The following is a 16274-nucleotide window of genomic DNA, read 5'->3' on the forward strand; positions in this document are numbered from 1 at the left end:
CGTTATATAACCCCGGCAATTTGTGCCCGCGCGCCGGTGCACATAATGCCCCGGTTATTATTTACGAGGCATGGCCGCCTGGTTTTCCAGGGATGGCAATATATCGACACCCCACGGAGTTTCCCTTCCTTTGGCTACTGGTTACCATTCATAATAGAGCATAATAGCACTCTCCCCACCTCCCTCCACTCTCCCCCGTTCCCCTCTCCTGGCCCCTTTCCGTTCGCTCCCACCTATCTGCCCTTACCTCTGCCGACCGGGCTTAATTCGCAGTCGGAGAGTGCAACAACCCTCCCCTCTTCGCCTTCCTTCGTCGCGTCTCGCGTTCACATCCAGGAATTTTAAGCCACGGGGATGGGGAAAGGGGTTGTTAGAGTTGGAAACCGATCCGATTGTTGCGAAAGGGGGTGCGCCGGATGATAGGAGCGAAGTAATTTCAGGTACTCCCTCGAGAGTGAAGGTGAGGAGGTGAGGTCGAGGTGCCGAGATTTTGTTCATCGAATTACGCTTGCGTCGATGATCGGCTTTTAAAATTCTTTTACCACGCTATTCAATTTCCTTTTATTAATTTCTCTTGATCCTGGCAAACTCGATTCGATCTGTAAGAAACGCACAGTCAAAGATCATTTTAATATTCTCAAGTATATCATTCAATCAAAAGAAATTATTTTTATGTTTTGTCATAAAAAAAATGTAAAACTGCAAATATGTAAAAAATTTAAAACTTTGTACAAGATGTGAGAATATCTCGGACTGAAGCGAAAATATTGCGGTGTCTTTTATTGGGCATTTTAAAATACAAATCTAGCAGGGAGTAAAAATGATTCGATGATTGGCTTTAAAATCCTTTTACCACGCTATTCAATTTCCTTTTATTAATTTCTCTTGATCCTAGCAAACTCGATTCGATCTGCAAGAAACGCACAGTCAAAGATCATTTTAATATTCTCAAGTATATCATTCAATCAAAAGAAATTATTTTTATGTTTTATCAAAAAAAAAACGTAAAGCTGCAACTATGTAGAAAATTTAAAACTTTGTATAAGATGTGAGAATATCTTGGACTAAAACGAAAATATTGCGGTGTCTTTTATTGAGCATTCTAAAATACAAATCTAGCAGGGAGTAAAAATGATTCGAGAAACGAGATATGACGACGTTACATAATACCAATGAGGATTTTTACTTCCTCGACTGCTTGTTCCTTTTTTTCTCTTTTTTTTTCATCGGACCATGAATTTTCGTCCTCGACTATAGCTGACCGAATAACGAGTCGAATGGCTTTTAACATTTTTTCGACTTCCATCAATATTTGCTTCCTCGCTCGCTATTTCTTTTTCATATTCTTCTCCGTATGGGAACCGAGAGTTCCTCTACCCTATGCGTGGATCCACACGCTCACCCACACGCGTGTTTTTATGACATACACACCGGCTCGCTTAAATATACATACGTACGAATGCGTGGAAGCCAATCAAAGAGAGACAGAGAGAGAGAGATATTTTTGGGCCTTTTCTACGGATCGTGCGGAAGAGAGAATAAAGTGTTGCCGAACGTCGGCAAACATGGCGTCGTGTTTGCTCGCCCTGTGAAGCGATCGCTCTCGGTTGGTACCACCAACCTGTATGCACACATACACATAAAGAAGTGTCTCTGTGTGCGTGATTCAATGTGTGCGAAGGATGACACCGGAGATCACATGTCTCTTTGCCGCGCGGCAACTGTCAACTTGGTAACTATAATAAAATATTCCATTAACTTTCTTTGCACGGTTCCGAGTAATCCGTAGAAATTATTAATATATTACGAATTTTTTTCTCTCTTTTACGTTATCAGTTTTTTACTTAATTCTTTTATTTCTTCTATTATTATTATTTCTTTGCCGATTATAATATTTGATAATATTTTTAACAATACTTTATATCAGTATTCATATAAATGTTGTGTCATAATAATTATTAATGTACTCCATTTTTTACTTAATAACATATAATGACGATAAAATTCAATAATATATAATAATAGAAATAATAATTACTATTATACAGTTATTCTTTGTATTCATATTAGTTTTCACGTAACTTTAACAAAAAAAAAAAAATCATCTGATTATATTATTCATACATAAAACCGGAAAGTATTTGTAACGAAAAAGTTTAATACAAGAAACGAATGAGTTGATCAAACTAATCTGCGTACTCTTAATAAAGCATTCCTCTCGAGCATTTTTATTATATAGGTATCGAGAGCATTTTATCGAGTCGACTATTCTTTCGACGTTGGGCAGAATCATTCGCGAGAATAGGAAGGACGGAGTAATAGAGTCCAGGGGACTCACCGCGTCGGTGCAAATCGAGACCCTTTCTTTCCCCTTCTTCCCCCGAGGGGCGTCGCGAAACAATTCCCAACTGAATAATATTAGTATCTAACAATGGACGTGCTAAATTGAAATACAGAGAGCACCACGCTGTTTCACGGTAGCTCGCGCCGCCCCGCATTCTCCGCGCTGTTATAAACGTCCGCTCCCCGGTGATGTGTATATGTATATACGTGTATATATATATATATATATATATATATATATATGTGTGTGTGTGTGTGTATGTGTATCAATGTCGAGGTGCACGTAGATAGATCACGTAGCGGCTGATACTCCCTTCACGCGTCCGGGTGTTAGTTCTGTAGCCTGGTGGCGGGGATCATACTTGGCGTTACGAAGCTGCTCAAGGCGAGAAATAGCATGCAAATGAAATATTAATTAAATCTAGGAAAATTTGTCATCCCTCTCTCTCTCTCTCTCTCTCTCTCTCTCTCTCTCTCTCTCTCTCTCTCTCTCTCTCTCTATCTTCTTCTTCCTCCTGGCCGGCGGACCGTTCCTCGACAAGCAACCTTTTCAGTTTCCCGTATACTATCCAGTCTCCTTAACCACTCGCGTCCGTCGTTTACTCGCAGACGTTGTCTTGAAAAATCTGTCTGCTTCTTACATACCTTGTCCATCATTGTTTTACAATACGAATCTTGACGTACAGGCAAATATTTATATATCGTTCATATATCAATTTATAATATTTAATATATCTTTATTACTGAATTTACAAAAATTTAAAGCATTACTTTATAAATTAAAATGATTACATTCATAATTTTTAATTTTTATTCAGATTAGTGAAATATGCATACTTCTTCTGTGCTTGTAGTATTTTTTTTTTTTTTTCACTAATTAAAAACTAAAAAATTTCCGCTTGTACGTTTTACCCTTCCTCGTATCGTTACTGCATCTCTCCGCACACTTGACTCATTCCAATTTTCTTCCCGCTTTTCCTCTCCGCTTCATTCTCATTTGTTCTACGCACAATTCTCACCGTTTCTCCACCTCTCCGACCTCTCCTACGACGCTCACTCGCGCTTCGCGCTCTTTAGAAACGTCCAGGGGCCACCCACCCTTCGTTCTCACCCCCTTAGTATAGGTACGTGTATCTCGCTCCGCGGCGACAATGGCGCCAGGCATCGAATTCACTCTATCGCTCGGACGTATTCCATTAATTACTTTCACTTTGCGTCAATGGCATTTCCATTTCAATGATCGTCTCGTCCTGCCCTCAGTATCCGGCGGCTCCACCGCGAACATTGCCGCCTCGATCCCTGCGAGTCACCTCATCTCGCCCCCACCGCCCCCTTCTCATCCCTTCTCCCTGCCCATTCCAACGCCGGATTCCATCGCCGCCCGTTCATTGAAATACGTTTCGCATTGTAGGCGGAATACAACGCTTGCGCGTATTGCCTGTAATTGTTGGCATCAAGTCGCCAGAAGCCGAAGCCATTCGCGAGTTTGACGAGGAATCTCGACTCTACGACAGCGAAAGCTCAGTCAGTAGTTTCCGCGATATTCCGTTTGCAATGGTTTTTTTTTTTTTTTTTTTTTTTTTTCTAATTGTAAGTACGACGAACAATCGGAAAGTGTAATCTTTATTTTTCAGACGTATTCCATAAATGCTTTTTGCAACGTAACAAATTGCGTTGTAGCAATAAATTAAAACAGATATTTAAATTTGTACAAATACAAAGTATGTGTATGTGTATGCGCTAGAAATTAGTTTGAACAAATATAAAACATTGAATTTTATAGGACTTGTAATCTTAAGAATTGTAAAGAGAAAAGCTCTGTTTGCATGTACTCAATATATAATTTGGCCTCTTCATTTCTTTCGTAATAATTCTCTCCGGAATTTCGTTCTTTTTTTCCTTTTACATGACTCATATCCATATCAATGCGACGTTAAAGTTAAAAACCCTTGGCTTCAAGTTCGTTACTGTCACATGTCACCCCGTGGAGGCTCTCGGAACGTCGAGATTCCAGCTAACGAAATAAATATTTGCTCGTGAAAGGCATCGCGGATCTGCCTGCTACTCGGACGATTAATTATTCGTACGTATTCACGAAGTGGACGTTAACCGCGCCCGCGCGCGCGAGCGCGCGCGAGCGAGCGAGCGAGCAACCCCGTACGCAGGGCGACGGCAAAACCATTTTTTTATTTTCCGCGTCACGACGACGAGTTGAGTAACGTTCGACAAAACATCGGCACGAAATAATGCGCAATATTTGCCGAGTAATCGGACTCGGTGCGGGTACACGCGGGCCCGTGTGGGCCCGTTTTACCTGCGGCTTCCGCCGCGTGTGTGTCGCTATGTTTGCCCATCCATTATGGCTACAATAACAAGGAGCGTCCACTCCGTCAGCTTCTTTCTATGCCTCCCACGCCTCTTTCATCCGTCGGTACTTGCAACAGTCCCCTCCGCGCCCTCCCCCGCTCCCCGTCCGCCGCCCCCTCCCCCTCGTCACGTGTGCACATGTATATTATATTATGCGCGGTGTTGACCCTATTCCTCTTAAGCAACGTCCATCGGGTGTCTTCATTCGCCTCGAGAGTCTTGGCGGTGAGAAAAATGCTTTCGGCATAGAGAGTACGGACATCTCTCGCGAATCTTTGACGTGTAAAAAGTAAAAATCTTGGCGTATTCGATTCGTTCGTTCGTTCGTTCTCGTCGCGCAAAATATCAATCGCAAACACGTGAAATTTTGTTTATTTGAAATGCAAGATTTTTAACCACAATGCGCGTACTTTTTCAAGACTTTAATTTAATTTATTTAAATTATAGACGTATCGTATTGTAAAAAAGTATGTCGTCACTTTTAATTAGTTATAGACGCTATCACCTAAAATATAAGTATAGATATGTCTAGGTATAATATTTTTCATATTCTACGCAAAGTCAAGGTTTATGTATACAAGATCTGAAGGGATTAATCCCGCTGCAATATCGTGTCGATTCATTATTCTATATCGATTTCATTGTTCTTTTCACAAGCTACGTGATAGCTCGAAATAGTTTCACGATGACAATGAACACATACCTACTTCTCCTCCTATCCCTTTCCTCCTGGGGGTACCAAAGATATTGAATACCGTTTCATATGCTCACCACGTAGCCAGCAGCCCACAGGAGCGGGACAGTCCTCAAACTCTTCCTTTATCAGCCTCTACCTCCGTGACCTTATACCCGCCCGAGTTTTCAGGACGCACCCTTGTCCCCGTCGCCCCTTCTGCGCTCTCTATTATTCGACGATATTAAAATTGTCTTCTATAATCGAGGGTGGCGGTGGCTTGAATAATTCGCAGTCGCCTTCTTAAAACCTCGATGCATACTATAAGGATAGTCACGTCTCGTTCACGCGCCAGTTACGATTGAATATTCTTCAATTTTTTAATTCGACAATGTATCCAACGAAACGTTTTGTATTCAACGCAAGATACATCCTGTTTTATTATTATTAAAACTCCTGTTAAATAATTTTTCCGATAAATTAATCCTGCAAATTTGATGCAATTCTTCATCGCCGTTCTTTAGCGTTGTAATTATTTATTTTTATGTAAATCTCTGTCCACGCAAGGATAAATGTATAATTAATAGTTTTGTCAATCCTTCTATCAATATAGTATTAACATCGAACAAACGTGGTATTACTTTTAAATTTGCCATGTTGAAAAATCAAACAATCTCACATAGTTTCCAGGAGGGGAGCGTGAAATACTACGTGCCCACCCCATGTATATACATATTAATCCGGAATTACGTTCCGATCGCGCGACGAAGTATGCCGATTCACGGATCGGGCAATTTAATTTAATTTTTCGCCCCACATCCACCCCCTCTTCGTCCTCCCTGTCGCGCCCCTTTCGGCCATCTCTTCTTCCGAAGGCTTCGTGACCCTCGAGTCGTTGTCAATTGCAGGTCGACACCTTTGCCCCGTCGCGTGCGCCTAATCGCTTTAGAATTAACTGCACCCCTGCGCGCTTCCAAGGGGCGACCTCTGATATACGGGGGTGACAGCGCACGGGTTACCAACGCATCCGACGTTGATTGTGATTTTTTTTAACACTCTTTATCGTCTTCTTTTCTCGTCTCCTATAATTGTTTTCTTCCTATGCAATAATTGCACGAAAAAGATGCCGCCCTTGGAATATATAAATCTATATTTAACAATGCAAATGTTTATTATAAAGAAAATAATTGTCTATTGTTCGAAATAAAGTGTAACGTTGATGTACAATCGATCAATTAAATATCTTTCATCAATATTACTAAAAATATATAATTTCTCTGTCAAAGATTAAAATATTCATTATCGATGCCGCGCCTTTATATCGCAACGGCCGTATTTATCGGTCGCGTCAAAAGCGGAAACTGGGTTACGCTCTCTCGATCGCGTTTCGGCGAGATAACGAAGGGGGGAAAAAAAAAAAAAAGAAAAAAGAGAAAAAGATGAACACGGACGCGTCCGCGACCAGTAAGCCAGCCAGCCAGCCAGCCAGCCAGCCAGCCAGCCAAAGCGCCGAATTCGCGCGGCTGCCATTTGGTACAATTTTTTCGACGAAGTTAATGTTAATCAGTGGCAGACGTGACGTGGATCGAGTGGTCCTCGACTGGATTTCATGTCCGGCCGCTGCCAGGCCCGCCCGGTGTGCGCCGAGCGTCGCGTATGTGCCATAAACGCGCGTTGCCATAAGTACTCCGGCGATATATGTATATACACGCCGATTATACTTGCGCGGGCGATTCGTCCATTACAACGGGCTAGCGCGATCCCGCTCGGCGGCCACTCGTAACGGCCAGCAAACCACATAGCGGAATATACAAGCGACATGCACGCATGCACGCATGCACGCACGCACGTACGCACGGACACACGCATCCGTCTCTGCAAATTATTTCGCATCGTTCATTTCAGAGCCAATGTCACATGCCGCGATAGAGTGATAAAAGTTCTCCCTGCTTTTTCAGGCTGGCCGTTTCGTTTTGTTTTGAAAATCGGCCGGGGTAATCGCGATACCTATACGGGAAAATAATTGCAAATTTCATCGTTTCTGTTTTCTCATAAAATGATGTCATTTTGTTTATAGCACGATAACAAATACGTATGTGGAATGTGTTTGGAAAAATACAACTCGTAAAATTCATTCGATATTTTAGGAGAGAGAGAGAGAGAGAGAGGGAGAGAGGGAGAGAGAGAGAGTTTTGTTCGCTCACACACACATTACTTTTCGTATTGTGGATATTTTAATTATTATTTAATATGATGCAAAGTTGACCCTGATAGAAAGAGAAATAAAATAAAATAAAATAAAAAAGGAAAAATGACAGAAATTGTATAACTATATAATTCCTATTCTCTCCCGTTCTCGATTATGAATAATACTCAATTTTTCTCTCTTTATTCCTATCCTTCATCTTTAATGCGCGATCAGAAATCAAGAAATTAATAGTTTTTGTGATGTAGTCGACCGCGGCAGGTAGGCGCATTCATGCGGTCGAGGGTTGCCGCGGGTGGATCTCCTCGTGGTTCGTAACGATTCTACCGGATAACAAGAGAGATCGTTGCACAATGAGAGACCCGCATAAGAGGCATTAGAAATGCGTGTGTACACGTCGTGAGTTTCTATGTACACGCCAGCGCTTTTCACGTACTGCCCGGCAGTAGTACGTATATCTCTCGTGTCTCGGAATATACTCGAGATAAAAACGTTGCATTGCATACGTTGTGCACACGATATTGTCCAACTCTTCAAACATGTGAAAAGACTGTCAATACCAATCTAACGAATTGTTAATTCAATGGATTACCGACTGTCTCTTTACTGTAAACTACCTCTTTACGAAATAACTGTCTACAATCTTTTTTCTAAATTGTTTCAATCAAGAGCGAATTTTTAAAATGTAAATTTTTTTATACACGGAAAAGATTTTAAAAATATAAAATATATTATATACAAATTAAAATAAAAATATTCATATTAAAGAAGAATTTTTCTTCCGTATATATATATATATATATATATATATATATATATATATATATATATATATATATATATATATATATATATATACGCGTAAACTAATCAAATGTATTGATTTTTTTCTACATATTTTAGGAGGAGACAAAAACATTTAAGAAGATAATGAAATTGAAAGTATAAAACACGAGAGAGAGAGAGAGAGAGAGAGAGAGAGAGAAAGAAAATTTCTCGCGATTGTAATTTATCCGCTAAAGGGTGGCGACAATTTCGGATTATAAGGTGATGCGTCACTGTCAATTGAGAGCGCAGAAAGAAATAGAAAAGAGAATGCTACCCCTCTCTCGAGCCCTCCCTTCCCGCGATACATAGAATCGCGCGCGCGCGCGCGTTCTTTCACGCACGCGGCTTTTTGAGGCCGCGCAAAATGCACACGCGCTCTCGCACGTCTCTCTACCTCTCTGAAAACGCTCGCGCTCCAAAACCGTTTATGCGGCCGCGTTTTAAGCACAGCGTCGCGCGTATATATATATATATATAAGTATAATAAAATAAGAACGTTCTCTCTTAAGAGAGAGGAAAGAGAGAGAGAGAGAGAGCCATTGTGCATGATTGTTTTCAATGGGCTTCGTCGAAAACGACGAGGCGTATCAACGGGGTGCCCACCACGGGGTGTACGCACACGCACACATACACGCGTGCTCGTTCTGTCCCCTCCCCCCTCCCCCCTCCCCAGCCCACCGCTTCCCTAACATATCGAGACCCTCCTCTGCTATCCTGTTTTAGTCTCTTCCCCCCTTGCCGCGTCTATTTCTATTTTTTTTTTTTTCTTTTTATTTCCGCAAAAGTCTCTTAAATACTCTTTCATAGCTGGCGGGCGGGAGAAAGAAGCTCAGCGGGAATTCCCCAGAAGCCAGCCAGCCGGGAGCTGGATACTCGGTCACAGTAATATGGTGCCTGCGTGCTCACCATTCCGTGCACGAGTGGCCGAGCACTTACCGGGGGTAGGCCTTCTTCTTCTTCTGCCAGTAGGTCGCTCGTAAGACGGCACTTCGCGGCATTCCGCGAGACTTTCCGGACGATCGGGCAGCCACGCTCTTTTCTCGCATAGGTATTATACGTACATATATGTATATATCGTTGAGTCGTATACTCTTACGTCTCGTATATCGATCCTCTAGATCCTCCCGCAGAGAGAGTTCATCGATCCCTGCCTGCTCGTTGAGAGCGACTCCGCTCCGATGGAGATACAAAATCTCGTTGATCCCTCGATCTCGCTTTGTTTCCTTACCATTTCTCTTCCCGAGGACTCGCATTCTCCTTTTAGATTATTTGTACGCGTACAAAATGTAGAACGAGTTCTCCAATTAATTCTTTTTTTAATTCGAAAGAATGCAACAAAATATCGATAAGACTGTTACAACCTTTCAGTGTAATTTATTATTTTCTCTCAATTTAAAGAGAAAATGTTAAGTCCACTTTAAATTTCTTATTGTTTCCGACTAAATTTATCATTTTATCATATATATTCTAATCTGTATATATCATATTCAACTTGAATTGCTTTATGTTACGATGCATAAAAAACTTATAAATAAAATTCTGTCCTTACAAATCGTCTAAAATTTATGTATAGAGAACAAAATTTTTTATCACATTAGCTCTAATAATCTTCAATAATCTCTCTCTCAATTTGTTCTCGATATAAAAAGTGGGACCAGATTGCTCGCACAATTCAGTCGAGTACACGCTTCGTACTTTGTAAAAAAAAAATGTATAGCGCAGACCACGTGTCACGCGACATAATAATATTATCATAAGGCGGCGATAAAGAACGAGCGCGGGGTGGCAAAAAAGAAAGAATCTATATAATCTAACTGCGAGGGGGCGCGGTGCCATTTTTTTCCTCCCTTCGGCGAGAGCACGATATGGGTGGGCAATGGCTGTCACCTTGCACCATCCCGGTGGTGCATTACCAAAAGTAGAAGCTACGTTGAAGATATAACGGATATGTGTGTGTGTGTGTGTGTGTGTGTGTGTGTTTATGTATATGTGTATGTGTTTATAGACGACGCGTAGCCTTGTGGTACTCGTGTCACCGGCGTACGCGAGCATTACGGTCGTTTCCGCTCGTCTGTTATTATCACCGGCGAGATCTTAAACGCGTCTGCCGGATATTGCCCCCTCGACCGAGCCGATAAAAATTTCCATGCAAATTATCACCGGCTACGCCCACTACTTGCGGCTTCCTCACCGATGCTCCTTATTCGCGATCTTCTTAAGCTTCACCAAGTACACACACGTTGCTTTAAATTAAGATACTGGACTTGATTTAAAACACTGCATTAGAAACCCTAAGGAATCCCCTCTGCTTTAAGATTTAGAGATCCCGAAGAATTATTCGGAGAAGAATAGATGTGAGAATTTGATATCCTACATTTTTTTTTTTTTTTCACAAAGGATTTTATTGACAAATGTAAAAAATATAGATGGTAATAAAATATAAATATGTATAATATGTAAAAATATAATTAAAAGATTTATTTTATTATTAATTTATGTTAAGCAGTTGTAATAGTAATTAACTTGATATAAACCTTTCACAAATAAAAATCTATGAAGCAATATGAAACATTGATAATATTATAAGATAAACTGAAAAAAGATTATACAATTATCGGAAAACCATATAAAATATAATAGTCAAATAAAAATCTATGAATCAATATGAAACATTAAAAATATTATAAGATACATTGAAAAAAGATTATACAATTATCTAAAAACCATATAAAAATATATATATATAATAATAGCTATTAAATACTATATAAATTAGCAGAAAGTTTTCACACAACTCGCCGGATTAAATGACGTGAACGGGTCGTAATTTAAATTAAAGTAGAATATCATTATTCAGTCGTTATGCACTTATATACTCTATTATGTGGAGGTTATACCTTTTGTACATGGCCGGCAACGGCCAATCAGCCGAGAGTCGCCCATTGTTTCCAACAAACACACGAATGGGGTGTACCCCTAATCCTTGCCGGCTATCCAAAATCCATGATCGAAATATATCTCTTCTGTCAAACGCATGCGTACCTAGATCTGGCTACCCTTTCGTCCAACAAGGATTTTTACGGCTTTCGATCCTGTCAGGATGAAGGACGTGTCGCATGCGGACTTGCCATCAGAATCTTTATTGCGCCCGTAACCGCATTTCGTGCCGTAGAATAAATCAATCGTAATCGCGCTCGCGTAATCATCACATTTGAATCGTCGTTTCCAGAGGTGCGCAAGATATTTTAATATTTTCCCCGTTTTATATTATCTGTATTGACTCGTTAATGCCAATCGCTCATATTCCGAGATCGATAATTCCAAAATAAATGCGCCGAGTGTACAATCAAGCCTATTAATACGGCTAATTAACTATGACATTAAAGAGCCGAATTTTATCTTTTTAAGTTTAGATATATGTTAAATATTTATAGTAAATATTCAATTTAATTCGTTCTCGAGAATTTTTCTAACTTTTCACAGATTTATATTCTATTCTTATATTAAATTTAGAAAAATTATTTCTTATTAAAAATCATATTTAATCTTAGCCTTTTATCCTTTTATCTTGTTATTTTTTTTTTTTTTTATTACTGTGCTGACTAATGAAAATATTTCAGCTTTATAAAACGAAACAGCAATAATCAGCCGTATTTAAGGAATGGAAATTTTATTTAAAGATGAAAGTTTTGCAAAATTTTGATTTTACTTTTTCAAACTATATATAAATACAGCAAATTAATATAATACTGCAAATATTCTTGAATATTGCTTTGGCATTGGAAATAAATTTTCAACGACAGGAACTCTTTCCAGCGATTGACTGACACACATATTCATGCATGATTCATGAATTTGAACGTCCGATTGGAGTCGCTCGAGACTCGCATCCGCGGACGATCTATCGGCCGTCGAAACGTTATTAATCGCGGTTAGGGTTGCACGTCCTTACGACGCTTCACGGCTGAATTTTCGCCCTTCAACCCCCCCTCGACAATCGCCGAGGGGGTCACGTGCTGGCCGTCGCGCCGATGGCAGAACTATCGTCCCCGCGACCGGTAACGTGGGATTAGCCCGGCCAATAATTCCGCGGGGTCGAATTTGTTTGATATACTATATCCATTGTGTGCGAACCACAGAAGGAGGCTTCCCACTCTCTATTGTGGCCGCTAGTAGCTGAAATGGGACGGGGGAACCGGGGAAGAGACAGAGACGTTCGCGGGAAGGAGGGAGAAGGACGGCGGAAGGGTGATTTTCACCAGACTCATAAGTGGTGGCTTTTAATCTCTTCCAGGGATAACTCGACTCGGCCCGTTGAATTGTGCCTCGTTACCAGCGGTTTAATTGCTTGTTAATGGACGATTCAAGTGTGTTTCGTTTGATAATATACATGGATAAGCTAGTAGCGAGTAAGCTACTACTACTATTACTATGCGAGAGCAACTTTTCGACGCCTCGCGATAATTTCGATCGTCTGTTGAGAAGAGCCGTGCACTGACTTATTTTGTTCTCGTGACAAATGTAGGGTAAACTAGGGTACGATGGCCATAGGCTGTAATTTTTTCAATAATCGCTACATAGTGCGCTTTTTTAGTGATTATCAAAAATAATCGATATTTACAGTAGTTTATGTGCATAGATTATTCGAAATAACGATATTGTGAATCTTACGTCATATTTTTACTTTTGACTACCTGCAAAGTTTTTCATTTGTCCACTAAAAACTGTTATAACATCGAATAAATTACAGTGAAGCTATCGTAATCGACGTTAGATATATTATAAAGATATGTAAATTGTTACATGACCTATAATTTTTATTTTCGTGTTTTCACTATTTTTTTATAAATATTATGGCCACCTTTCCGTCACTATGGTCATCTTTTCCTTAAAAGTTGGGTAAGATGACCAATGCTTACGTTGTACTATTTTGATATAAAATTTCTATTAAATATTTTCCTCTTAATTTCGATAATATTACGTAATTTAAGCTTCAGGGAAGATAATATATGCCAAACGCTATTAAAAAATAACAAAAATAAAAGTATGTTTTTTGCATTTTAAAAAACTATGGCCATCTTACCCGAGTTTACCCTATCGACGACGTAGCGGTCTAATGTGTAAGTGTAATTTCGATGTCTCGTCGTTTCGATTCTCGATTAAACGAAGGAATGTAAATGGTAGAATGTAATGGCCCAAAATAAGAAGAAGCAACGAATAATGGTAACTGCCGTGTTTGGCTCGTTTTATTTTATTAAGGACATCGCGTAAAAGACAAGGAGACGTTTTATGTGAATGGCGATAAAAAGACTCATAGCTACAGAGTTTAGTAGAATGATAGATCATACTTTATCGTGAAACGTGAGGGATATACAATTAAACTCCTGAAAAGTTGAATAGACTCTTGGAACCCATTTCTCTATCAAATGCTCATTTTTATGCTGATTTCTTTTAAATATTAATAATTATTAAAATGTGAATTTTATTTTTCACTCACGTAAAATATAAACTTGAATATTCTTTGTTCGGAAACATGAAGATGAGACTCAAAGGTAACACCGTCCGTTCCATAATTGTATTGCAAAATGTGCATCTTTAGCGTTAAGGAAACGTCAACCGAGAGATGATGCGTCCAATACGACGGCACTAAATAAAGAGACAAACACGCGATGGGCGGCCGGTGCTAATTGGCCGATCAATCTTCATTAGAAAACGGCTTAATTACAGTACAAGCTCGTTCTTCCTCTCTCTCTCTCTTTCTCTTCTTCTTTCTTACTCTTCCTCCCGCTCTCCCCGCGTCCCCGCCCTCGCCTCTTTCTTCCGGGTGCCGGAAAGTTTAATAATTCCGAAACCTTCGCGAGATATAAATCACAGAGGGTCCTCTTCGCGCGCCACCACCGTCCCCTTCCCTCCCTCCTCTCGCCATACTACGACCATAATTCGAAAAACTTTCGAGGGAACAAAAGTGAGGACTTTTGTTCCAAGTTTTAGTTCTCTCTGTTCCTGCCCCCTCCCCTCTCCCCTTCTCTCTCTCTCTCTCTCTCTCTCTCTCTCTCTCTCTCTCTCTCTCTCTCTCTTTCTCTCTTCTTCTCGCCAAAGGGGTTCTGTTTGCGGAGCGACGCCCCGACAGTGTTTTGTTCGCTTTGTCTCTCTTCCTGTTAGGTATATAATGCCGTAACTGCCCGGACCATCTCTCCTCTCTCGTAGCCTTCTCCTCCTCCTCCCCCTCCTCCTCCTCTTCCTTCTCCTCCTCGTCTCCAACCACCAAAAGGTTGAGACCTCTCCAACCCCTTCCTTGGCTCTTCCCCGCGCGCGCCCAACCCTTCTTCGTCGTGTATTCTTCTGTCTTGCTCACGACGAGCTCGCAAGCAAACGCGGACCGTAAAGTGCGCGCGAGAACGCGAAATGTTGAGAGACTTGCGGCCTTTTGTTGGACCGACAGGCGACGGGGTAAATGCGCGACCGCGGAACCGCCTACGCGAGCGAAGAAGACAAACGATTTCTTTTCGGATTTCTTCGCGCGTATCGTCTACCCAACCTGTCGCAACCGAAGAAACTCAAAACTCTTCGCGTTGATAATTTTGAAATTATATGCAATCGTATCGTGGAATCAAACGAAACGTGTTTCGATCGCGTAAATAAATCAAAATAATATTACATATATGAGCCTGAAAATCTTGCCCAATTTTTTCTATTATCTTGAATTTTGACAACTAAATTTTCCATTATCAAAGATTTATTTTCAGAAAGAAATAAAATAAACTAAATAAATAAAATTTGTGCCGCGTATTTTATAGCGGTAATATTAACCCTTATTTTTGGCACCTTCTAACTGTACAGGTGGGTCAGCGTATTTTCGACAAGTTTATTAATATGTAAAAGTGTTTTAAAAGATCTGAAAAAATGTATATACCTTCTTTGAACATTCTGAATAAAGACTAAAATAATAAATTTGAAAAATAATTTACTTAAATATATTATTTTATGATTATTTGTTTTCGAGAAATTAACGTTGTTCGAAAAATCACAGACAAAAATGATCCATCGGTATAATACGGAATAAGGGTTGGGTACCGTCTCTCGTTCTTTTAACGAAGGCAAAGATCGAATATGAATTTGATTTCCGTAACCCCCAGCCACTAGTAGATAGTCTTCTTGCACCGGGATCGCGCTCTCGTCAATTTTTCCCTGGCAGGTATATACACCCACGGGGACGTAAAGGGGATGTTAAATGTCACGCGAATTACGCGAAGCAAGAAGGAGGAAGAAAAAAGGGAAGGACACGCGGTGGAGCCCGATGACATACGCGGGAAGACACGTAAAATAGAGGACGTCGATCTCTCGTTTTAGCCGCGGACCGTAGGAAGACACGTAGAATGGACGTTGTCGATATTCACTTTTCACGCGAACGACACGTACGTATAAGTTACGGTGATGTGAGGCGGATCCATTAGACTATGCAATTGTCCACGCACCGCGGCATTGTCAGCCGCCATGGAGATTTCTATTCAGAAATCGCGGAAGTTCCCGGGACGCATTGACGAGAGATGGAGGATGATCGAGGGCCGCTCTTGTTGCGAGAAAGAAAGAGATACGGTGGAGAGAGAGAACGTGCGATACGAGGGAGCATACGAATAGGAAGGGAAAACGAGAGAAAGAGATGAAGGGAGATTGAAAGAGAGGAAGGGAGGAAAGCAGAGCGGTAGATAGGTAGGAAACAGTATGGAGAACTCTCTATATTTATATTAGAATAATCCGTCAGGCGTGTCAGTTTATATAACAAGAGATTTTTATACGATGGCCGCTCGAGTGTGTATCCATATATCCATTCATTTACTAATAACTCTCGATATATTC

This window comes from Anoplolepis gracilipes, chromosome 1 (genome assembly GCF_047496725.1).
Source record: "Anoplolepis gracilipes chromosome 1, ASM4749672v1, whole genome shotgun sequence".
Taxonomy (NCBI): domain Eukaryota; kingdom Metazoa; phylum Arthropoda; class Insecta; order Hymenoptera; family Formicidae; genus Anoplolepis; species Anoplolepis gracilipes.